This window comes from Leuciscus leuciscus (genome assembly GCF_965113295.1).
Source record: "Leuciscus leuciscus genome assembly, chromosome: 4".
Taxonomy (NCBI): Eukaryota; Metazoa; Chordata; class Actinopteri; order Cypriniformes; family Leuciscidae; genus Leuciscus; species Leuciscus leuciscus.
Genome location: NC_138728.1, coordinates 17,239,080 through 17,266,226, shown reverse-complemented (window position 1 = coordinate 17,266,226; position 27,147 = coordinate 17,239,080). Strand labels below are relative to the sequence as shown.

At 37.4% G+C, this 27,147-nt stretch overlaps 1 protein-coding gene across 4 annotated transcripts in view; it reads right to left on the bottom strand.

Moving 5' to 3' along the window:
- Positions 1-27,147, bottom strand: part of syt1a (synaptotagmin Ia) — a 192,998-nt gene that overhangs the window by 162,546 nt on the left and 3,305 nt on the right. The gene's annotated exons all lie outside the window — the stretch shown is intronic.

The following is a 27,147-nucleotide window of genomic DNA, read 5'->3' as shown; positions in this document are numbered from 1 at the left end:
ATAACATAAGCTAAATTCCGATTATATATATACTGTATATTCATTCTATAGCAAGGTTTGTGGCTTTCTTGAGTGGTTGAAGATATATAAAGTACAAACATGTCTAAAGAATCAGACACTAGCATGAAGCACAGGCTCTGATTCTATACAACTTGGATTGATTTCTTTCAGCAAACTACAAATAGATTCCTACGCTACAAATAACCTCCTATGGAAGGAGACAGATATTAATACTTCCCCACCAGATATCCCCACACCGGGCCTGGTTTCATTAGTCAATATCTGCTGTACTTCCATTAAAAAACTTGGCTTATTTTGTCCTCAGAGTGGTGCAGGGAAAGACACTTGGTACATTGACTTTCATCAGGACCTATTAGCCAAAGGTCGGCAGACTCCACAGAAGAATGAGCTACTTCATTGGAAACACTGGGACATATTAGCAACCCTAATGTTGCTCTGTTATGCATTTAGTGTGTGTCTGCTTTTTGACTGAGACTATGTTTTAGATCAAAGTGATGGTTTTGACACAACTCACACAAACCCATAAATGCACACAGACATACAATGAGGTTAAACGCCTGGTTTTCATTTCATCTTTGTAGCTATTTAGCCTACTTCTTACGTGGCTTGAGCTGATATACACTGTACCTATTTCTATGCACAAGGAGTCTGACAACAGCCGGTATGATCTGATCTCACCATCATCGAGTCCGTCTGTGATTACATGAAGAAACAGAAAAAACTGAGACAGTCAAAATCCAGAAGAACTGCGGGAACGTCTCCAAGATGCTTGAAGAAACCTTTCTGCAAAGCTACCTGAAAAACTATGCGCAAGTGTACCTGGACAAAAGCCGTTTTAAACGCAAAGGGTCGTTACACCATATATTGATTTGAAATAGTTAATGGAAGTTAAATCATAAATAAATTCAATTTGTGATTTTATTTTTGAAAGCATTCTCACTTTACAGCATTTTAACACAAGTGCCAGTACTTTTCACAGTACTGTAGCTTTGCAGAAAGGTTTCTTCAAGCATCTTGGAGACGTTCCCGCAGTTCTTCTGGATTTAGTTTGTCTCAGTTTTTTCTGTTTCTTCATGTAATCACAGACGGACTCGATGATGGTGAGATCAGATCATCCTGGCTGTTGTCAGACTCCTTGTGCATACAGAAATCTCACTGGATTATTACAATTAATGGCAAAAATAATGTTTTGAAATGTAAACTGATATTTCCTACTGACACACTACAGCAAAATATATAAATAACTGACTTAAAAAAATGTTTTTGGGTGGGGGGATATTAACATGCCTAAGACTTTTGCACAGTACTGTATATGAAGAGTTCAGATGCAAAAACCTCTAAGTGCCATCTGAAATTTTCTTCTAGAATGATCATTTTTATCAAGCTTGTTTATTTAAGTTCAGTAATTTCACTTAAATGGCAATTCATAGGTAATTATCATTGCCATTTAAGTGAAATTACTGAACTTAAATATACGAGCTTCATAAAAATGATCATTCTAGAAGAAAATTTCAGAACTCTTCTGCATCTGAACTCTTCATATGTTTTACTGAAAGTAACCCATAAAATATAGGTTAAAATGTAAATTAAATGATAAATGAATGAATGAATTCATTTTTATTTGTATTTTTATAGCATTAATTTACATGGTTTGCCAGGCCTGAGTTTTACTGAATGCAACCTAGAATTTTTTCATTTAGAAATATGTCATCTAATTTTAAGCTCAAAGGTTGTATGCCAATATCATGAGCCGTTTGAACAACTTAATTATTCCTTTAACCCCCTGAGGTCTACGGTATCGCCGGCGATACCAGCTCGCTTTTTTTTTATCAATGTAAAAGAAACTCATAAATACTCTGTTGACTTTGATTTTCCATAGGAGTTTCATACATCAATCGATTCTGTTAAATGTGTATTATTTTTGTGTATACTCACAATAAAAACAAAGTGTTGTGCTTTTTGCCAAATAAAGAAAAATAAACACGAAGCGAGTTCTGCCTTCTCTCTGCCAGTGAAGTCCATTCTGAAACGCGTCCGAAAATGAACAATAACTGAGCGAATACTCAGTCAAACAGGCATACAAAGACACAGGCATGAAGCTTGAATTCTCGTCTTTTAAATGAAGTAATTTATATAAAAAACAAATATCCTCATCTTGTGAAATCTGTATTAAAAGAGAGCGATTCCAGTCGAGCTCATCTCATCTCATTACGTTATAATCGGCCACGCCCACGGAGAGCGCGCGCTATTCAAACGCAAATGACTGAGACGATCCCATACAAACTGTGAACGCCCACATATCAGCTCGAGAAAACACATCAAGTTTATTCAGATAAGTGTAGTCGTCTACACTGTCTCGCAGCGCTGTGAGGAATAATAATAATGGAAAACTTACCTCAGAAGTGCTGGTATTTCGAGGAGCAACGGATGGAATAATGTAGTAAGTTTTTTTTTTCATTCTCAAGTAAATCGCGTTTCTGTGTGAATGAATGAACGCAGAGATGCGCTGTTTACCACAACTCGCAAAAAGACGGTTTAAATTTGAATTGCGTTTCTGTGTGTGAATAAATGATCTGCTTTTAGCAAACTATTTTGCTATACTGAGTAAAATCGATTGAAATATGTTGAAATAAAATGTATTTGTATAAGCAACGTATTAAACTGCAAATTAACATTTATATTCCTTATAATAAAAACGAAAGACCTATGTTACAGACATATGAAAGACAACATTTCGTTGATTAGTTTTGGATAGATTACACATTTTTACTGTAAAATATCTGCCACCTCAAATAAGCTTTTGTTTGCCAATTTTTGCTAATATGTTAAATATAGTATGTTTTGTCAATGTTCGAAGTTTGAAATATGTATGATAAAATGTATACTTTAGTTTTTACAAAGAAAGATTACACTTCAATTGTTGTTGTAATTGTAACCTTTTTAATAAAAAAAAATATATTTACAAGGTAGATGTAAACAAATTTTAAAAGGTAAATATAAGCATTTTCTTTAAATAATTTTTATTGTGTTTTATTATTGACAAATTTGGGGAGAGGATACATATTCCAAAACTGAAAATACAGTATGAGAATTAACTGCACAATTAATAGACATGTTTTCCTTGGATATTATACAATTTGCAAGCAAAATTTGTGAAAAAAAAAAAAAATTGACATGCTTCCAACTGTGAACCAATTTGGTAGAATATATATATATATATATATATTGTCTTTGCCTACAGTTTATATATATATTGCTCTTGCATTCTTTCTTGTGGCTATAGGTGACACACCTGAATGAATGGCTCATTAAGTATGCGGGCCCCATTGTCTCCTGAGGTGTGAATCACTACATATGCATGATGCTGTTGAATGGTTGACGCCCCTTGCGCATATTGCCTTTACAAACAAAAAGTGTTTTACAAGATTTAAATCAATGTATTGTGTTATGAATGATAAGGGCAGGATGATTTTCACATCATTTTGAAGAAAAAACTGTAGGCAAAGACATCAATTAGTCAAAAGTCTTATTGACACGTATTCAGTATGTGTTTTGTGGCCTTATTTCAGAAACTTTAGTTTTTAGTTTTTTCAATAACCATGCATAAACATTATTCTCTCAAAAATACAAACATGTACATGCATGTTGCTCACATATTATGGTAGCCCTGTTTGTGCTAAATAGAGTGTAATTATACCTTTGCCATTAATATGTTTATAAGCAACTGACAAAAGCACAAATGTCAGGGCATGTCAGAACATCTCAAGGACCCCAAAAACCCCTCAGACCTCAGAGGGTTAATTTCCTTTCATCATATGCCAGTGGATTATTTTGTGGAAGGCATTTGACATTAATCCTAAATACATCTAATGTTTTAATAAATGTGGAGGAAATAGATGTCAGTGTGGTACTGATCAGTTACTATGAAATTAATTTGTGATGGGTGTTGTCAAGACCATCTAGAAGCAGATATAAAGTCGAATGGCACTTCATAGTATAACATGTAGCTGTGCATAATTCACATATATTTCATAAGATCCAATAAGATCCAATAAGATGTATATAATTCACAAAGGTGATCCAAAGGTGGCTCTTTTTCACCGAAATCAATAATGCTTTTAACCTTCCTAAGGAGGCATCTGTACTCAATATACTTTGAAGCACTTTTATAATACCTTACCCAACGAAGAGATAAAAATGAGAGAAAGAAAATGAGACTTACATGAGATTTACATCAGATCTTTCCCTTTTGTCACCTGAAATGGTGCAATGTATCACCAATATATAAAAGATTGGTTCATTTTAGATCAAGGAGACAGCCCTGCAAATCATGAAGAGCTTAAATCTCTCATGCCCATGAGATCATCCCATATTACTGGAGCACATTGTCCCCATAAACAACACACCAGTCCTTAAACAAATCATCAATTAGAAGCCTTCCTGGAGCCATTCGGAGAACATAAAACTGCTCATTAAACCCTCTGCTGGAGAATTTATCATCACACAGCTCCATTTTTAAATCACTTCTTTCTAACATCTACCCTAACTGCCCAGGGATCAACAACAAGGATGGTCTGATGGCTCCAGACCAATGTGAGAGAGTGTCTTGGCTAATCAAAAGTAGCCTATTATCAATATAAACATAAACACATAATCTGTTGAGCCTCCCATGACAATATGAACAGAGCATTTTTTACAGCACAAGTGAAAGATAATTGTACAATTGGATCACAATTGCTGATCTGAATTGGTTTGTGGTGTGCATGTTTAATTATGTGCTGAAATAATATTTGAGTTACACGATGTCTCAAATTAAAACAGGCATTTAAATGCAATCCCGAATGGAAAATGAGCGCTGTAATGAAAAAGATTATTAAAAGTATGTTTGCTAATTTTGGTTGCTTTGACCGTGTAGGCAGCTTGTAATTTTTGTACTGCAAAGTGGAACCTTTTGAAGTTTAACACAAAGAACTAAAGAATTTGATATCAGCGGGATATTTCACACACTGTTTTAGGGTCCTGTGATCTCGGAGCATTGTTAGTGCACTCAGACTTGTCTGAAAGAAGATGAAAGGCCAGCATGGGACAGTCAGTGGCTTCTCTGACATTGTCTCATCAATAGAAAATGGAAACAAAAACATGCTTTTAACTACGACTCACCACAAAATTGAGGATTGTCCGCCGCTAATGCACTTTCCCTCGTCTTTTCCAATTTGGCAGCACTTGTCTTTGTGAATTTGGAAAATTATTTTACAATCACAAAATAATAAATAACAATAAATAATACATTTGTTTTCAGGATGCATTCTATTTTCACAGTCTTTGCTGTGCAGACTAAATAGAGGCCGAAAGGGACAATTTGACACCAGCATCTGGGTGGACAAAGGGGTCAAAGTTTCGCTTGTTAGCACGGTCCACCATCTGGATGCAAAAAGCATCTTTCTCCATTGACAGCTATTCAAAAAGAAAGCAACATATACACTGCCCGGCCAACAAATGTCACTGTTTGGATTTAAATAGGCAAATGCTTAAGAGTCTATGATTGAATAATTATTGCAGTGATTATTATGTGTGTATCATGTTATATGTTTGGCTGTAGCTTTTCATTTCTTAAACAACCATGTAGGAAGACACATCACGGCCATATTCCAGGATGACAATGTCAAGATTCAATGACAATGTCAGGCTCAAAGAATGGTTGGGAGGGAGCATGAAGAATCATGTTCACACATGAATTGGCACCTCTGAGTCTAGACTGTTAATTCAATGAAAGTCTTTGGGATGTGATGGAGGAGACTTTACAGAGTGCTGGACTCTTGCATTGTCAATACAAGATCTTGACCAACAATTGATAGGTGATGGAAATAAATGTTGTGATGTTATTTCCTATACTACATAGATGTATTGACTCAGGAGAATTGCTAATGAAGAGCTTGAAGTCTTGTGCATAATAATGTGAGATGTAGTTGTGGTGGACTCCACACTTAAGCGGGTGAATGCAAAATCTGGTTTCCTTTCATGTTCAGAGGAGACTCATTATTGGGACTTAAATGGCACCCTAGCCTGAAAATGGGAGGTCTAGTGTGTTCTGTGAAGTCTGGGCTAAGTCATTAAGGTGGCTGGGGGTAAAGCCACAGTATTAATTGGAAACCTCAGTCCATTACACTATCAGGGGTTACTACAACTCTGGCGCATTGCCATTACTGAGGAATTATGAATTATTTATGCAGAACACATTCAAATCATGAAGGCTAAAGGTGCAAAGTGCCATTAAATGGCTGTGACTTCATATTTTAAGGTTTAATGAATTGCAGACTTGTTCTTTCACCTGAAGGTTGGAGACTCCAGAGAACATCATTTTACGGCATGTTAAAGTTACACAACCGCCTTGCCTCAAACGTCCTCCAAAACGAATGCTTTGTCCGCATTTCATAGCATATTGTCGTTTTTGTCTGTTCACGCCATTGTTCAGCGTTTTGAACGAGCACGTTGAGACCAATGTGACTGCTCTCTGGCAGCTCCACAACAACAACAGATATGCAAATTAACCTCTGTGTTTTATTTGGGGAAACAAAGAGATTTTGGGTGGACAGTTTCAGCTTTGGTCTCTGTTCACTTTAGGGCTTTCAGATTTGTAAGTTTAATTAATTTTCAAAGGCAAGCCTGTGGTTTATTACAATGTGCAAATGATTCTCAGTGGCAGAGCAAAGCATGCTAATCTGCATGTAGCGCGTTGTGAAAGGTCATTCCCTCCAGCTCAACGGACAAAGCTCACTCCAAATTGATAAGCCTGACACCGGATATATGCACAAACACACTCAGACAATACAAAAAATATGGACACCTATTGATGCACCGTGCTACAATCTATTAGTCAAGAATTCAATGATTTGCCCCATGGTGCCTGTGAAGGTATGCTGAATGATATACTACAAAAAAAGATCAGTTTTTGACACAGCAAAAGCACATTTGGGTGTTTGGTAATGCTAGCACACAGTTCCATTCCAAAGCCTTATGAGATGCCAACAATGAATGTGCAAGCTACTATCTTAAATGAATATTTCACCCAAAAACGAAAATGTTTCTATAATTTACTAACCCTCTAGCCGTCCTATGTCGAGGCTTGAAATTGCAACCATTGTGGTTGCATATGCTCCTGAAATTTAATCTGTGCGACCTCAAAATATATTTGGGAGCATTTGTGCGAGTGCAAATAGTTGTTGAGGTGCAACCTGATGTCATTTCTCTACAAAATGTTTGCTAATTACTGCCAAGTATGTACAACGGCCGGTCCACTGTTCTATCACATAACCCAGTGGTTCTCAACCTTTCTTGGGCCAGGGCACCCTATCCAATATCCAGGTCCCTGACCGCCCCCCACCGAAAACTAATGAGCGAGCAGGAACGAGTGAGAGTTAACAGATGAAATAAGTACAAAATTGTCATTTATTAATACAAGCGAACTATACTCCAGTGATTAATCCAAAAAACAAGCTACAAACTGCATTGGCATAGCAATACCAGTGTTTCTCACAGGATTTTTGGTAAATCTGTGGTGGGTGGACCTCGGGCCTTCTAGGGGGGTTCAGGCGCATGGCAAATTTTGTGTGTGCATTTTAATGTTAAATTCATCAATCTTGGTGCACTTTGAGAGTTCAAAATTAAAAGCTCCAACCCATTTTCTGTGTGCAAAATTCAAACCTCTTTTAGTTGTGTCTGTCTACATTACACTGCTACATAATAATAGTTATAATATTAGTCCCATGACAGTAATAGCCATATATTGTAAAACAAATGCACTGAAAAATAAAGGACGGTCATTAAAGTGGTAATATGTTTGCACTTAGGTTTTATTACGCATTTAGGAGAGTATTGCAAGAAGCTGCTTATATTAACCTTACTTAAAAAAAAAAAAAAAAATACAATCATGATTTTTCATGAAAAATTATGTTAGAATTGTAGGCCTAAAATACCTTGGTATCATCTTGTTTTCATCAATGGTATAATTAATACAATTACAATTAATTTGATTTGTCGTGATTAATTTGTGTTCATAATCAGTAAAAAAAAAAAATCTTCTAACAAGAATAAACACATATGAACAATTAAATTATTATTGTATTATTAATTATTTTTATATCTTGAAACTACCCAAGCAGTGTTTCGCGCTCAGATGTGATGGCGGAATGAATACATTACCAAAATGTGATTGCAGAATATATTGAAATTATCTATCAAATTGTCATTTTCTCCTTACTGTCTTGCGAGTTAACAATAATGCCTGACCAGTAAATTACTTGGTGAACAAAGAAAACATTTTGGCATTAGGGATTGGAATTAGTTAATGCCTAAAAATGTAAAAGTTTTACCTTATAAATAGAATTTAAGTTTAAATAAAAAATTCGTCGCCGGACTGAATGGGAACATGATTTATTGAAAATATTTGAAAAAAATATAAGTGTTTCTTAAGTCAATACTTTTTAATGGCTTGTCAACTTTCCATTCCTCCGCTGCGTGATTCTAGTCTATTCAGACTATTCTAGTCTGACAACAATCCAGCGCTGGTCTATGACTGGAAAAATTATAGAGTCGTTGCAAAAGTAACGATACATAGCTTAGGCTATGTCGCATTAAACTGGAAGAAGAATCACAACAAGCGTATCGGTGAGAACACTAATTTAAACAGCATATACACACACCTGAACTTGACTGCAAATTATTGATACTGCTTTCAATCGTAATGCAATAGAAATGAACACAAAAAACCTGCCTAGTGCCTACCTACAACGCTGACGGTGGACTTGCGGTCAGGAGTGGAGCGGCTGCGGACGAATGTTTTCGTTTAGCGCTGCTGACGTATTCTTTCACGCGCACCATAGACGCGTGTGCACACACAATATGACATCACACTGCGCATATGTTTTACAACATAATTTAACATATACATACATAGTCCTAACACTTTTTAAATAGCCCACTTAAAGTGTTTATTACAAATAAATTACTAAATGCTTAAAATTAATAAAAGTAAATTAACAGAAATTTGCGTTATATATTTAAACTCGTGAACATTAACGATTCACATTAACCATTAACACCTGAACGCCCCCCTTTCAAAAATCTTGCTTCCAACGCCCTTCTCTGAACGCCCCCGTTGAGAACCACTAACATAACCAATTAAACTCTGTATTTACGCTCTTAACTTTAAATCTGATTTTAGGTTGGTTAATATTAGCTGTCAATCATTCCCTTTCACTGCCCATCGTTGTCAACAAATATTTGCCTGATGTCTCTGAACGCGCTGATGACGTATGATGTCTGGTTGAAAAGGCTGCTATCCTGATTGCTATCAGGATATGAGGAGATTTGTTACAGATACGTGGTGTACACTTTTTAGTAATCAAAAATCATGTCTAATTAATTGAAATCATGAAACTTTTATTATAAACAATTATTAAATTTATACAATATTTAAAAATAATTATATGAAATGTTTTTGGTTTTTTTTAACACAAATTTGGTGTTGTTTTTATTAGTGTTAGTATTATTATTACATTGAGACACATCTAAATTCTACTGCACAACAGTAATATATTTCTGTCAACTTAAACCAAACTTTTATTTTGACGGGTTGCCGTGAAGACCTTTGAGTTTCTGTGTTTTTGACATGACGATAGTTTTTCTCAAATGAAGCGGTTAAATGCTGACGAAGTGACTTTCAGAGCGGATCAAGAGTCTGGAGAGGAAGTTCATGCATCCGTGTCCTCATAGGCAAAAAAAACAGCTTGAGCGTCACATGTGCTTCAGCGTGTGTGTGTGTGTGTGTGTGTGTGTTTGTGTGTGGTAAATGAAACTGCGCGTCGTCTGCACCATTCATTCACACAGAACATGTAGGATTCATATTTAAATAGTATTTTTGCGGTTTAATATTCACACACTAGTCTATCGCGACTGGATTTCAAGTGTACTGAACAGCTATATCATGAAAAACATAGCCGCGTAAAGTTACTACATGGAGCTCGCACGTCCATTATTTTTTTAATATATATATATATATATTTTGCAATGGTAGGGGAAACACTGCCTAGACAGCAATTTAAACATATTATGCAATGGCTGTTCCAAACAGTAGGCAGTCAATTCTAAAGCAGTATAACCTGTTTTCTTTATGCATAATGCAATCCCAGAATGCACTGCGACAAGTTCACCAATTTATAAGCTATTTTATTGCCTACCCTAAGCGTTGAAAGTTGAAAGTTTATTTGCACATATAACATTTAAAATACAACTTTACAAATCCATAAAAGAAGAAAACAAAAATACTGTGCGGGAGAGAGTGAGAAGACCATAAGGTCTTATAAAACCACCTCCCCAAAATCTCATTAAATGGACATAAAATTACATGATAAAGCAAGACAATTTAATATCAATACATCAATCATTTTAATATAACAAATTAACAAGATCAACTTATTTACATGCTAACATTATTTTCAGCTCTCTTTTGAAAGAGTTTAGAGTGGTTTTAGTCTTTAAAGCAGGGTCTAAATGATTCCAGAGGGAAGGCCCTCTGTATTTCAGTGTAGATTGATTAGCTGTAGTTCTACAGAAAGGAAGATAAAAATCTTTGCAGCGCCTTGTAGAGTAGGCATGAACATCCGAAGAATACATGAAAAAGTTATTAAAAGCTCTGGGCATAATATGAAAAGCGTTTCATTCTTTATGATTCCATTTCAGTTTGGAGACATCATTTGAAGGTAGCTGTCTATGTAAACAGTCAAGAAAGCTCACAAGGTTTTGGAACACAGCCAGTGTTTAATATCAATTACAAAGAACATCCTAAAGCTGATTGCTGGATTTGCTGGTGAGCCATTGTTTTAGAAAGCAATAGGCTTTATAAATCCATCAGCCATGACAGTGGCTGCATAAATATGCACATCCTGCCTTTAGACATGAGGAAGTGAAGGCAGGGAAAAAAAGGTCTCTGAGGTATCACTTTATACACACACACACACACACAGTCACATTTGTTGACTCCATGTCTCTTTGATGTAAATTCTGACATTTCTGGCAGCTCTGTATTCTGTGAGTAATGGCACTGCCTTTTACTGAGGTCAAAAATAGTGGAAAAAAAAATCATTCAGTCAGAAGTGAAATCACAATGCTATGGTGAATCTTGGGTATGAGTGGTTTCCTTTCCTTTTGAACCTTATTTAAATGTGCCTCTCTTGATTTTAGCTTCTGTGTGACTGCATGCTTATTAGAATACAGAAATCACAATGTGGCAAGGATCAAAGAGATGCAAAAATCTCAGAAGTTATTAGAATAAAAACAGATTGTACATCCATCAGGCACTTCATTTAAATGGAAGAACAGGACGAGCAACACCACACAACGCCGCCATCCATGGTCAAATGAAGTCAAGTGAAGTCTGAATAGCTTGAGTTGCTTTGAACGGCTGCCGTCATTAAAAAAAGGATGGTGGTGTGAAACAGAGAGCTTTTCCTTGCTTAGTGGATGAAGAGCTGAAAGAGCCATTATTGACTGAACAGCCATCAAGTTGCTACACAGTTTATTGCCTCTCTCTTTGTGTCAGTGACATAAGAGACAGATAGCCGGCAATACAAGAGCAGGCGAGTGGTTTGACATCTACTCTAATGGATCTGTTTACCTTCGGACACTCACTTTAGCACAGTCAAGGAGGACTGTGGAAGTTAGAGCAGAAAAGAAACTCTGTAGTAAAGCTAATTAAGTGTTACTGATCCAGTATTGAACTGCACAAAGGGGTTTAAGATTTTTGTATGACCTGTAAACATGAAGTGATCCAATGACTTGAAATCTATCAATAATTGCCTCATGATATTCAACACCACTGACGCCTCCCCAAACCACCACCCCCAAGCGGTTTGTGTCTCAAAGCACAAAGAACACGTGTAAACTGACAGATTGTTGGAACAGGTGTGTCTGTGTTTGATCTATGCATAAGCTGGCGTGTGGGCCGCTTGCAGGACTGTTTTTCCGTGCAAAATGAGGGTTGTAATGATTCACGCAGAAAAAGGCACAGATGCAAACATGCACAAAAAATAAACATATGCTTATGCTGTCAGATTATCTTATTAGAAAATGACATCAGAATTATACTGTTGCTACTGGTCTTGAACTGAAGAAAAAGTATAGATCTGTTTTGCTTTTCTTTTTTCTTTTTTTTTTTTTTTACTAATTGCTTACTCTTCATTTTGCAATATTGTTAATAATGTTGCCTCCACTATTATAAATTGCTTTAGATGTGAGCTTATGCTAAAGTATTATGTATATACTATTATAGTATTTATTCCTTTTAAATTAGATTTTATTTATTTTAATGTTTAACTTTTAAATGTTGGTTTTAGTTTAAGGTTGTTAAAGCTTTTGTTGTTTTTATTTTTATGTTAAATATTTCTATTTAGCTTTAATTTATTTTTATTATAGTTTTAGTCATTTAAGTACTTCAACTTATTTCAGTTATTTGCCAAGGCAACATTTCTAATTTTATTTTGTTTAAGTTTAAATTTATTTTCTAATATTTATTTTTTATTTTAGCTTTATTTCAATTACAGAAAACAATGTTTATAGGTTGTTTTAGATAACGATAACAACACTTAAATTAATGCAAATAGAAACGTAGGTGTCATTATATATGCAAATGAGTCTAAATATGCTATTGCAGCTATATTTGTTCCAGAAAAATGCATTGTTAATTGAGTTTGACTTTATATTTTATTTTTGTGCCATTCATATCATCATGAATGGTCTATGACTTGAATATTTTCCCTCTCATTAGTTTGTAACATGATCTGACTGTCTATTTCAACGGGAGCTGTCCACGAGGCATGCAGGTGCTGAATCGTACTTCCATAGTGTGACCTCTATGACAAGGATACTGTAGATCTACAAACAGCTGTGAGAGCTTCCTACTAGAGGTCTTCACGAGTCCACTTGGATCCAAAAACCCGAGGTCCGACCCAATCGGGTTCAGGTCCAAAACGAGTTCGGTCCAAGACGAGTGCCCCAAACACGGGTTGGGTCTGATATGAGTGGCCTCTTTTGGAAATACATTTTAATCATCTTATGGTCAGGTACATAAGTATTTTTAACTTTACTGCAATAGTTATATGACACAATTAGGTTTCTGTGATGAGTGATTGACATTTCAGCACTTCATGAACAGAGTCAGGGTGTTTTAGAGGAAATTAATAGGATGATGGTGTAACTAGCACCACCCTGTCACCGCTCAGTGTTCATTACCCCCAGACTGACGTCAAACCTCAATGATTAAGAACAGACACCTCCTAGTGCCACCTCCACCCCTGACACCATTCACACGCCACCTTCTGACACTGTCAGCATGACACCACATGTAATGCGGGGAAAAAGCAATGTGTTAAAAGTTTTATCTTAACCCATGTCTAAGTTGAAGGGGCTTTAGTGTGTGTCTGGGATGGATTCTGAAGCAATACACTTCTCTAGACTAGCTTGATGAGCTTGATCTTTGATCTTCTACTTTAGATGTTTTGTGTTTTGGTTTGACTTTTTGTTTTGACTGTTCTCAAGTCAAGCTCTTTATCGTAAGTGTTTTTTGTACTCTATGAGTCTGTTGCAGTCAATTTAAATGTAAAATGTAACATTAAACATCAATATAAACATGAATGAACTAAAGTTAACAAATAATACAAATCTAAACAATTAGGGAAATAATCTGAATATTCGAATTAACCGATCCAAATATGATGTATTATAATTTTATTGGCTTCTTTATTAATTTGGAGCTATGGTATAGTTGTTAACGCACATACTCGGATCATTAATGCACTGTACCTCTCCTTGGTTTCATAATGGATTACATAATCAGAGAATATTTGTATTTTATTTGAATTTGAATACGTTTTCTACAGACATGTTTCTCATGTCTGTACAGCAAGTGCACGCTGAGTTTCGGTTCATCTTTCTGATGCGCTCACAAAGACAGAGACGGATGAAAGTGTACAGTTTGTTTTCGTTATTTTACAAAAGCACACTGTGAATGTACACAAAAGTAGACCCTTTATAGTTTCGGAATGATGGCTCTTATTTGAAGAGTATTTTAGTTATTTCTGCTGTTATGAATGAAAAATCCAAGTTAAAGCATTGACGCGTTCTTTGAACCCATGTGGACAACGCAAGTTTAAATTCAGCTCCCTACATTTCTTGTCCGCCACCTGTATAAACAGAATAGATTGAAAATGTTTGGTCATAATCTCTCTGTAATAGGCCTTGCCAAACAAAGAAATGTAATGCATGTGATTTTACCAGAGGCAAGGGGAGTTCTTCTTAGGCACAACACAAAGCCAAACAATGGTACAAAAATCACTGTAATACACACAATCCAAAGTGACTTATTGCTTTTATAAAATGACAGCAACAGCAATTTGAAATAATACTAAGCAATACTAGCCTGGTAATACCAAACTCTGCTACTTCGCTTTGCTTCGTAGACAGAGTCTGGCATGGCATAATTGAAAAGTGTTTTCTTTCTCACGGGGGGGGGGGGGGGGGGGGGGGGGGCGCTTGTCTGAAGTTTAAAATCATTGGTTACCCATAAGCCAATCACATAACGTTTGGTTATGACGTGTGTTATGCGCCGGCTCAGCCGCATCTAACTTCCACTGTAAACACATGTATGATGCGAAAGCAAAACCATCGAGCGAAATACCGGAGTGAACATGGCTGTGAACGACTTTTGCAGATTATGTGAAGTAAATCTACGCATCCACGGTACAATGTAGGGATGTTAACCGATGACCGTTTGACCGATGGTTGACCGTATCAACGTTAACCGATCAAAATTGTCGGTAGTCGGTTAAAAAAAAAGTGATCTCTAAATTAGGCTATTATAGACATTGGACGAAACGCTAGTCATCTCTTTATTATTGTTAGCACTACCTAAAGCAGCGTCTCTTCGGACCTGTCATTTTGCAGTCGGCAAGTCTGGCAGATTGAGGGACTTAGCCAAAATGTTTAATGTTTACAACTTTCATGCCCCTCCTGTCAGTGCTCGTCAGTGCGTGTGTACCTGATTTTCTGTGAACGCGCCCGTCTCTTCAGCATCGATCAACACCATGGACTCGGAGGTAGGCTGCCCTGGCTAATCTACCCATAGATAGCAATAACCGAGGAATTGGAAGCTTGTTAGTAGATTTTCTCTCCAAAATTAAGCTTCGTACTATAATCCAACACACCTGCGAACTTCAGCCGTGTGCATGTGATATTGTAACGTGCGCGAGAGGGGAGGGGGGCTCTGTGGCGTGCACGAACTTTGATTGACAGTAAGATCTCACACAGCCCTGCGCTGATTGGACCAGAGGAACCGGGAGCGGTGGATTTTTGCAAAACAAATAACAGGCTCCAGGTAGAGGTAGAAGTGCGTTTTTTGTTTGTTTTTTTTACCGGCTGATTTATGTTGTTCTTTCGGAGCATAGTGTCGGTTTCAGTGAATATGATAAAAAATGTTTTTGCCGACGGCAGCTTTAAATTAGCCGCGGCAATGTTTCAAATGAGCTTCTAACGCTAGACAAACGCCTTTATTTTCAACACGATCACCTTGTACCCAAACCATTTCGAAACTAAGGAGCCATTTGTCCTCCGATTACATACAAGCTCCTCGGCGCCGCGTTTGCGGGACTCATGTTTCGCGCTGTAGGGGATTTAAAAAAAGTGACGTGAGTGGAAGGGCGGCGCAGTGTGTGTGTGAGCGGGGAGGCAGAGCGGCAGAGAGATGCGACAGAGTTGCGAAATTGCAGGCGCGGCTCGAAATATAGCGTAGCCTATTTAAAAACTAATTGGTTAACCGGTTTCAACCGGCTAATGAGGCTCGGTGGTCGGTCAAGAAATTTTTTAGTTTTTGCCATCCCTAGTACAATCAGCGTCTACTTCACGGCTCTCAGCCCACCCTCTGTTCGTTGATTGGCCGGCTGTTTTCAGGCCGGAGGAAAACTGATAGACAGGTCGCTATCTCAGACTGAAGCGAACTGAAATTGAGCGGAAGTATGAAGTCTGACGTAGTCAGGCTAAAGCAATACTAATTTCATAATGAATAGCTACATTCATTGTTATTACAAACAAAATAAACATTCTATCTGCAAGTAATATAGTTATTAAAGGTTGCCTGGTTATGGTTGCTAAGCAATCTAGTAACTTGCTGGTTCAGAATAATCAGTTTTATAATGTTTTTAAAAATACAGCAACATCAGATTACAATTCTGAACACTGTTTTTGGAAAATATGAGATTTGCTTTTTGAGACTCTGCCTGTCTCAAGCCACAGCTCCAGGCCTCGAGACATTCGCTGCATGGATGGCAGTTACCAAACGTTTGTCTCCACTCTGTCCCCGGGCTCAGATCTAACAACAGCTGGAACAAACACACTTTATCAAATAAACGTCAAATGATGTTTGCTGAAAAATTCTGGCATTACCTACGATACTATTGCAACAGACAGCAACAAGAAGGGATGATAAATGAGTGAAGCAATGTCTCCGGTCTGACAACATCCCCTCCCTTAACTCATCCATTTGTTTTGTGGGCATCCCTGTAAATTAGATGAAAGACAAAGGCTCCATAACATGCCGATGGCTATGTGCAAGGAGGGCCTACATAGTGTAGGGATCAGAGAGGTGCATTTTGGTGTAGGTGGAAAAAGGAAGAAATGGGGAAGGAAACTTATTATACTGTATAACAACTAAAGACAGTAGGATACAGAGAAATGGAGACAGGAAGGAGACCGAGACAGAATATAGTGAGACAACACACCGAGGTCAAACCTGAGCCCAACTGTCATACTGAGGGAAAGAAGAAACAAAGCACTAACTGAAGAGAGATAGTCTACTGCTCATACTCTGAGCTCTTGCTTTAAGTACTTCCGCTCACAGTCTGTCTGATGCATATTACTCAAAAACATGAAGGTACTTCCTCCATCTTGCAAGCTTTAATCTGATTGGCTGACAGAAAATAAATTACTTTTTTAAAGTGTTTTTGAAATAAGTCTCTTCTGTTCACCAAATACAGTAACAACAGCAATATTGTAAAATATTATTATTAATGAGTATTAATGTCCTTACTGACTCCAAATGTTTGAACATTAGTGATTGTGTGTGCAATAGATAGTTATTTTTCGATATTTCCTGTACAACCATTTCTAGAGACTGCAGCAAAATTATTTACATTCATTGCCTTCACATCATTCATATACAGCTCTGGTAAAAAATTAAGAGACCACTGAAGAATTATCAGTTTCTCTGGTTTTGTCAGAAATGCAGTGTTGTCAGACCTTGAATTATGGAAAGAAAATAAGTTCATATTCATTTTTAAACAACACAATACTAATGTTTTAACTTAGGAAGAGTTCAGAAATCAGTATTTGGTGGAATAACCCTGATTTTCAATCACAGCTTTCATGCGTCTTGGCATGCTCTCCACCAGTCTTTCACATTGATGTTGGGTGACTGTATGCCTCTCCTGGTGCAAAAATTCATGCAGCTCGGCTTTGTTTGATGGCTTGTGACCATCCATCTTTCTCTTGATCACATTCCAGAGGTTTTCAATGGGGTTCAGATCTGGAGATTGGGCTGGCCATGACAGGGTCTTGATTTGGTGGTCCTCCATCCACACCTTGATTGACCTTGCTGTGTGGCATGGAGCATTGTCCTGCTGGAAAAAACAATCCTCAGAGTTGGGGAACATTGTCAGAGCAGGAGGAAGCAAGTTTTCTTCCAGGACAACCTTGTACGTGGCTTGATTCATGCGTCCTTCACAAAGACAAATCTGCCCGATTGCAGCCTTGCTGAAGCACCCCCAGATCATCAATTTTCAGCTTTGTCCAACACCTGGTCATCTAATGGTTAGACCTGGAGAGGCCTTCAAGCCACAGTGTTTCGCACCCACTGTGAAATTTGTTGGAGGATCGGTGATGATCTGGGGGTAAGGCTGGAATCGGGCAGATTCATCTTTGTGAAGGCAAACACTTAATTTTCCAGAGCTGTATGTGGTATAAACTATTTCAAATAAACTACACATTAACATCACATAAAAATTTTTAAAAAAAAATTGCAGCATTTTACATGTTTATTAAACACTCTCCTCCGGTCTAAGTGGGCGCTTTTGGCCAGAATAAGCTGCAAAATGGACCAGACTTTATGGCACAGTCAAAAGTCTGGCTACACAAAACTATATGAATGCTAGCTTACTGAAACTGGTGGGGGATGTTTTGTCAGTAATACTTCAAGCATCTATGATCAACATGCAGAAGGTTGTACAGCACCTTGTGTTACACCACCAGACTTTAGAAAATCTTTGACATCAGCCAAAGAGAAACACATTACAGCAGCTGCCCAACCTGAGGCGATTTGGAGTCAGTGGGCAAAGTTGAAATCCACTAAAATGGAAGGTATAATAGTTTTTTTGTTGTTTTTTTATGATCAGTCATAATCATATTTTTCCTCTGTATCACAGCTTTAAATTGCCCAGATAATCAATTTAATGGTAATTCAAAGCTACATGTACCTCCTGCAAAACAATGATTTCCTTCAGCCCCTCAGAATGCAGTGCTTGTATCCTGAGTCGCCTGACTGTCGGGTGCCAACCTGTGTGTCATGAGAATGGAGAATTCCAGTTGCCAGGTAGGAGCAGTATCTAGTGGCAGCAGTCCTTCACTGCAGCATCCTGCCTACATTGAGTGTTTCCAATAATTGCTTAACTGAAAGAGGAGCATTCAGTATACAAAAAATTTGTTCTTTTTTTATCTGACAGCGTAAGTTAACATCAGCATGGACAACTAAAGGTGATTGACAACTGATTTTTAGATTGCATCCAAGCACCTGTTTACACCTAGTCTTCATGCGTTTTTACGGATCGGATAGCTATCTGATTTGTTAAAACGGTTCCATTTACACTTTCCCACATAAATGTGTCTCCGCAAAGCGACTATAAATCCGATCTTCAATTCCAATCAATTCATCTGCGGCAATGCGTGTTGCGGTAGCGCAATCATATCCGGCTATAACATGTCATATAGCCTATAACACGCTCTCACACGTTTATTTTTTTACATTTTGGGTGGAGTAAAATCTACATAAGTAATTTCAACAACCAGATACATTTACTCTTGTCCAGTTTCTTCTGGAATGTGTCTCAGACCACGTCCTGAAAGTGGTTTGAGCGATCGGATTTAAATCCATCTCGAAAGCGTTTCGGAGGGCATTAACACCTGGTCTTTTCACGATCGAATAGCTATCCGATCAGAGAAAACGCATGAAGTGAGGTCAGCTTTGCTTTTAAAAGGCATCATATGTCTTAACATGTGGCAGGTGGGCATGTGCAGACAGGACATGCAAGGTTATTGATTGAAAAGTCTGGTAATCTGTGTGGTGGGTTTCTCATGACATTGAAGCTGTCCTTGACGAGACAGCTAAATGGAAACAAATTGAAATTCCTGCTCCTTTAACACAGTGCTTATCACCTGAGACCATGGGACACCGTGTCCTGGTGTATACGTCTCGCCCTACATTTATCATAGATGCAGTCTCTCTCAAACTCTTCTCACGTTCACATACCTATTACTTCTTATAGCGATAACCTGTTCTCAAGTCGGAGCGAGTTATTGATGTAGTTTTGGCAAATAGAACTGATATAGTATAATCACATTTGTTGGACTGTCTATCCGTCATCTTTAATGCTGTAGAAGATCGATCTTGGTCTCTTATGTTCTCAGAGGTTGACGGCTGAGGTAGATAAGCATTTGGCAAGAACTGCTGGCACAAAGCACGAATGAAACCTCCACAATATGAAATTAAATGAACAAGTGCTGCCATGACAGATGATATTTCCCTTGAGCATCAGTTCAGTGACTGGTCTGATGAATGCACAACTTGGGTTAATGGAGTTCTTTGAGAAAGTTTAAGAGGAGCCCGTTTGTGACATCCCATAATTTACAACACTAAGGTTAAATAAGCAACCACTTACCCCATTCTTTCTGACAAATCTCCCATCATCCTCACAATTTATCTTCACATCGTCACATCTCGTACGCAAGTTCTTTCATTACCGACAAAAGCAAATCCATCTTGCCATTAAACACCCCTTATGTGGATTACATGAACTTGAAACATCGGTTAGATCCATGTTTATCATCTCTGGTTGCAAGGCTTGTATTCATCTGAGCATAAGTGTCATTAATGATTTCAGGTGTAGCATTCATGCATGTGTAATTAACAAGCTTTTTCATTAAGCTCAGCTCAACAGTAACTCAGTTGGCCAGTACTGTATATCACTGTCTAATCTGCATAACTAATTAAGGTTACCAAAAGTGATTGTCTTTATCATGTGGATGCCATCAAAGCAAAGTGTAAGAGGTACTGTTGTGCCCAGTTTGTTGAGAAACAAGACTCTGTACATGTATTTGTGTGTATGTGTGACAATGTACCCCATGCAGGGACAGCAAGGAACAGAAAGTAGTCAGTCCTGCTGAGATTAGAACCTGACCTCTTATTTTTGCTGTCTCTATCAACCTTTCTCTTCCACTCTCAATTTTCTTGCCATATGCCTCAGTAAACTCAAGTAAAGGAAGACAAAATTGCAGGACCATCTACTCACATTTTGGCATCTCATGATGCATCCATCCTACAAACGCACACAACTCTTTGGAACAAACCACCGTGTCTACTGTCGTGTCTACTTTGCCGTGTCTATATTCCTGCTGTGTCTACTTTGACTTTGTCACATATGTCTCCTGAAAAGCTTTGGCTGTCAGGTCACAGTGTGTCCTACTCACGCCATCTGTATTGAAGGTCACATAGTTGTTTCTTCTAAAAAAAATCTTCCGGTCATGACATTCTGTTAAAAAAAATTATGAAAAAAAATAAAAAATAAACTTATGCATGGATTAATTGTTCACAATAAGATCATTAAGATGCATTTAGAAAATAGACTTTGAATTGAATTTCCATTTCTTGCACTAACATCAGCTTTAAACAAAATGCTCAAATAGCCTACAACTTAAGCTCTTTCACCAATGCAGTGAGCTGTCAAAAACCAAAGACTATGATTTTTAACCATTCCTCATGTCATAAAAATGAAACAGCTTCACAGTAATGTACTTACAAATGAATCCCCAGCAGGCAAATATGCACAGCAACAAATAAACATTTTAAAAAGGCTGTAACACTGGTTTCAACATTTCTATGTGTGGCCCATAAAATAACAGATTTTTACTTTACAGGGTTTGTAGGAGATTATATCACCACAATCTTTCAACACGCTATGACCATTTAAAAGAAGTACACTCCCAACATTTCACTTGGGATACTAAAAAGGAACATAGAAGGGAAGCAAAATTAACTATCCATAAAGCACCTATTACATGTGACAAGCTCCACCAGAATTTTGTCAGTAATGCACAGTGTTTCCACCTAGAAAAGTTATTTCTGAAGCTTCACATTTCTACATTTAAACTCTATAGGTTTGCTAAGCTTCTATCAAAAGTGCTGTTAACATGTTTTTCATCCATGTATACAAACTAAGGGACAAGTCAAAATTATTTTAAATCAACGGCAAGACAAAGATGTTATCGCTAGATCTAAAGTTGCATTTAACCTAAAAAAAAAAACACTACTTAAAACCCTCAAGTTGCTTATTTGATAGAAAATAAGACATCAAAAACACAAAAGTAACGAAACAATCTTAGCTCTCCCCATCATGACAGTTAATTTACAAAATTGCCATTGCAATACAGAAAATAGAGAAGACTCATCTGAGATTGTCGAGTGTGATTCAATCATGGAAGGGTAGCGTGGAGTTCAGCGTGGCATAAATCTCTCGCAGTCTTGTATTTTCTTCATTAGATAATCTTTGTGCCTGCCTCTCTTTTATAAATCATTACATTAGCCAATAATAGGACTGGCCTGGCTTCCCGCTGGAGAGTGCAGCCCGTTAGGCGAGTAGATAATGAGTGTTTTTACATGGGGCTGGGTGGACATGTTTTAGGGAAAGCCTCATTTTAGTCTCGGCACGACACAGCATGTGCAGACAGCACCGCAAGTGCTTCAAACGGTACATCCTTCAGGGGATCCCCAAATTCGTCAGCCGCTTAAACGAGCAAGAGACAAACAAAGAGGAGACGAAACCGAGAGAAGCAGAGCGTGAGGTCTGTTGATGTGACTTTTTCGCGGCAAGAGCTGTGCCTTGGGCCTGTTGTAGCATATTATTATTCCAGCAATTGGGTTGCAGCAAGCTTGCAAACAATTTCGTTTTCCGTCAAAAAAAGCACTGACTTGACTTCACAACTGACCACAGGAAGCAAAATCAGACTGCTTAGATGAAACGTTAAAAAGGAGACAGCGACATGCGGCAGGGCAAGAATCTAGAATACGAACCCTTTTTAATCTTTTCTTGAGTTAAATGTGGACAGTCATGTGCAGTATTTTACACTAGAAGCCCAACAGCACACAGAGGGAATAAGCATGGTAAATCTTCTTGGAGACGGGCTATGACGGGCAGTAGACTTGGTTGCCATAGCGACAGCAAGGATGTTTGCATGAGAGAAGGATCATGGCAGGGATTTAGAAAGAAGCGGCCAGTGTGCGCACCTTGCTCCTGTTATGATAAGAACTATTTAAGACTTCAAGCAACAGTTCAGCCAATAATGACATTTTTATCATTATCATCATGTCACTAGAAATCATTGTGTCACTTTTTTCTATATAAAGGCCAACTGTCCAAAAACACCCAAAAATCAACATGGATATACAGAATTGTTATCATATTATGTTATATGCAGAGTAAAAATAAATAAATATTCCTTCAAGACTGAAGAGTAAAAATAGAGGTCATATGGCTGAGACCATATTCATGGTAACCTCTAAGACTCAAAGAAAAGCTGAGCTGAGCTGAGACCAACTCACAAAGCTGCTGAGACCAACTTTTACTAAGGAACAGAAAGAAGTCTTAAGCTAAGAGCAAGGGTGGGGTTGACCTCGTTGCTATGGATGATGTCAACATGCTGACTAACTATGCACACAGTGATTGGCTGATGGTAGAGGAGTCTCTGTCAGTGATTTAATCATATAAATATTGTAGAATGAATCATGTTGCCATATGCAAATAAAGATTTTAAAATAAAAATATTGCCATAATTAAATAAAGGTTTTAAAATGAAAATGTTGCCATATTCAAATAAAGATTTTAAAATGTAGGCTAATTGTCACCAATTAAACAAGTTTAAACAAATTAAACAGCACACCAAATACGCTTATTTTACTCGTTTACTCTATTCGATCATTTGTAAGTGGGAACTCGTGAAAACAACTGCCACAGGTAATCGGACATTACTTTCTTATTTATTTATTAATAAAGATTAATTTTTTGAGTTTTTGCCTTTTTATCATGATAGGACAGTGAGTAGACAGGAAGCGAAGTGGAAGAAAGAAAGGGGGAAGGGATCGAAAAAGTCCATGAGTCAGAACTTGAGTGTTTTATTCTCCATCATTCAATGCATTTTACCTGTACATATATGAACCTTTATGTTATGTCATTGCAGATTAAAATCAATAAATCTAAATATTTATTGCATTTTTGAAGAAAAGGCTCAGCAGCACCCAAGACTCTATCGCCGAGCCTCAATGGTGTACAGTGCCTGGGTGGTTTGCTGAGGCTGATTGCAGGCAACAGCCATTTTAGGATTGTTTGTTTGGTCTTAGTGACTTAGGAGTGCTCTTGACAGAGCAGATTTGCAGATTTAGGAGCTGGTTCTAGCGCAAGAATACTTTTTGAAATACTCTTAGAGCAAAAAATTTAGGAGTTCTAAAATTAGTACTGACACGCCCATTATTTTTAATAGTTTTTCCTAAATCGGCAAATTAGGAGCTACTTTTAGCCTTAAGATGTATTGTGACTATGGCCCCAGATATATTTTTCTCTCTCCCCATCACAAGGTGCTCAAACTCAATCAGAGTGCCCATGTGGAGCCTGGGGGGATCCACCATTGTAATAAAAGACAGTGGGATCTGTTCAATATAAGGGCAAACACAATAACTAGTCAGCAACTATGAAAACTATGGCTCCTTCAATAACACGCACCCACGCACACGTTTTTGTTTGACTCATGTTTCTGATTACAGTTAAAGAGAGAGTTTAACTCTAGTGTTTCCTGCACTATTTTTCTAAATCTCTTGCGCCACTGCAAAATAAATGATATTGTATTAGAGTTGTGAGCTTCTGAATAGAATGTGATGAGATAGTAAGACAACATGTCTTCACTGACTGAGCTCAAAAACAATCATGCAGTGCTAACAGTACAGTCCATTTCACAAACAAATGAGCCATTTCTTTTAATGATTCAGCCAAAGAGTCGCAAAATATTTCAGTTTATTGAAGTTTTCACTGAACTAACAATTTAAAATTTTACATTGATTTACTCTCAGTCTTGACAAACTCATAATGAAGAATGTCTTAATTATATCAGTATAATTGCTTGGTATACATTTTGTTCGTGTGATAACGTAGATAAATACACATTTTACACTATTTTACTTAACCTAAATATCAACATTTCTTCATTTGCTTCATGCAGTTTGCTTTGGGAGACAGAATACCACATAATATTCACATCTGCTCCTAGACTCAACTGTGGTCAGGGAATGCATCATGGGATACTGTCATTTTCACCTGATGCCACATGAGCGGCAGGGTAAACTGTAGCACAGTGGTATTTTTTCTAGCTCTCGTCTTTCCTCCCTTATTAGATTCATAAAACATTCAAAATGTCCTCCAGTCCACCTTTGTGGCAGAGTCTGCCCTTTAGTAATAATTAATTCCTAACACCTTCAAGCAGTGGTGTGGGAGTAGGGGGTGTCAGTGTGGTGCTACAGTGCACGACTTGGGCGTCTATTTAGCTATGGCTTTATATGTAATAACGTCTGACATGTGAAATATAGAGTGCTAAAATCAGTTACTGCTTGAAGGATGTCCTCTTGTAGCATGAATGCCGGAATATAAAAAGGTTGTGGGGAGAACTTTCTCAAGGGAGAAAGGAAAATAATATCCTTTTAACTACCAACACACGCAATTTTTCCCAAACATGTAATATCTGAGATCTTGGGGCGAGAAATATTCTGAGCTATATTTGCGAATTAAACGGATTAAGATGGTGACGTGGTGACACCAGGTCCAGTTTTTACCCAAATGAAATGCTGATGCTTCTGTGAAAGCATTCAATTATTCATAATTGTCACTAGTGCACATTCATGCTGAATTGTTGTGGCTTAAATTGAAGTGTGACAAGCCATGCAGAAAGAGAATTTATAAAGCTCTTCTTGTCACATGTTTTAACATTCGGCAATAACATTTTTTCTGAATTAATTTAGTTAAATTTTGTTAATGGAAATTACCTAATTGTACATAGAGTGCTGCTCTGCTTTTTCGTTGTATCAAAATCATCAGCATTATAGAGTAAATCTCTATTGGCTGGGACAATCTGACTACATCAATCACATGACATTGTGTAGAAAAAACGTACTTGAATAACTTCCATGTTACGTTTGTGGCCGAGCTACAAGCAATACCTTGAGGAGGATTTCTGTAAAGCCAAAATGCTTTTCCTCTTTGTTTTGATCAAGTTTGTATTGATCATGTAATCCTAGTATTATCAGTGTAGATCCACTACGATCAAGGCCATATCCCTCTAAATCCAGATAAAGGCAAGGTGGTGCTTGACCATAAGCATATAACAAAATGGGATTCTAAATTGAATGCGTTTGTATAGAGCAATTAGGCAGCACAGAATGAGCATAGAGTTGATGTCAAAGAATGTGTTCTTGTGTTCAGAATGGAACAGACCATAGAGTCACAAGACACATTTTCAGTTTAAACTTGACACGTGTCTTAAAACCAGAGAAAGACTATATAAAACTGCACAAGATGACGCAGCGGTCCAATATATCTGTCTAATGCATGTTTACAAAGACCACAAATGTGTAAAAAAGCTGAGGTTTGTAGGCCAGTAATAGGCTTCTATTCAATTATATGGGACATGTATACTGACTTATGTCTATATAATGTATATTCAATGGTTTCACTGTAAACCCTAATGTTGTCAATACAAAAGCAATCAAGTTATCATAACTTGCAATACCATGTTTTGGCATCATAAGATGTTTAATTGATTTATTTGGCAGCAAAACCACATTTGGTGAACTTGATAAAACAAATTTTGTTAGGCACCATTACTCCATTAAATTGGGGGAATGAGTTTCCTCAAATTATTTGAGTAGACTCAACTTATTAGGGTTTACAGTGTACGACAACAATGTAACATCTATGAATGTATTGTCATTTGGGAGCTTTTCTCTATGTGATTGTGATTAATTTGCTTAATTTATTAGCATATAAATGTAATTAATTTGATGACACTTTTTAATCAGTTGACAGCCCTAGTAAAATAATATAGATGCTAAGGAGACTGGGAAGGGTGCCATTGTCAAATCCACCACAGAAAACAACTGTGTGTTGTAGTCATTTGGTCTCAAGGTGAGGATTCGCCACTTGATTGCCCCCTTGTGCACCGATCAACCCCCTGAGGTCGGCTATCATGCCGGCGCGATAGGTTCGCTTTTTTTCTTGGGAGAAGGACATTACATCACTTCCGCTAACTACGTGCATTTGTAACCACCATAGCAACACAGGCGTAGCAAACGTTATGGAAAGAGATCTGCTCACCACCATCTGTGTGTGTATGTGTGCATGTGCCAAGGCTGTGTTATGGAGTCAGAAGGCTGGCTACATTCTCTAAGGACCTCTCCTCCGTTGCTTAGCAATATGTGGAACAGTGAGCAGCCCCAATAAGGCAATTGCATCTACTGTATTTCCCTAGCAGAAATACACAGAGATAAAAACAGAATTCAGCTATTTAGCATTCACATGAGTAATATTTATGATACATTTTCCATGTTATGCAATATCAAAATATTTTTGTTAGTAAGACATTACTAACAAAGTAAGACAAATCTTAGTAAGACAAATCTTAAAAGTTTTTGGCTGATATTATGAATTTACATGATCGTTTATA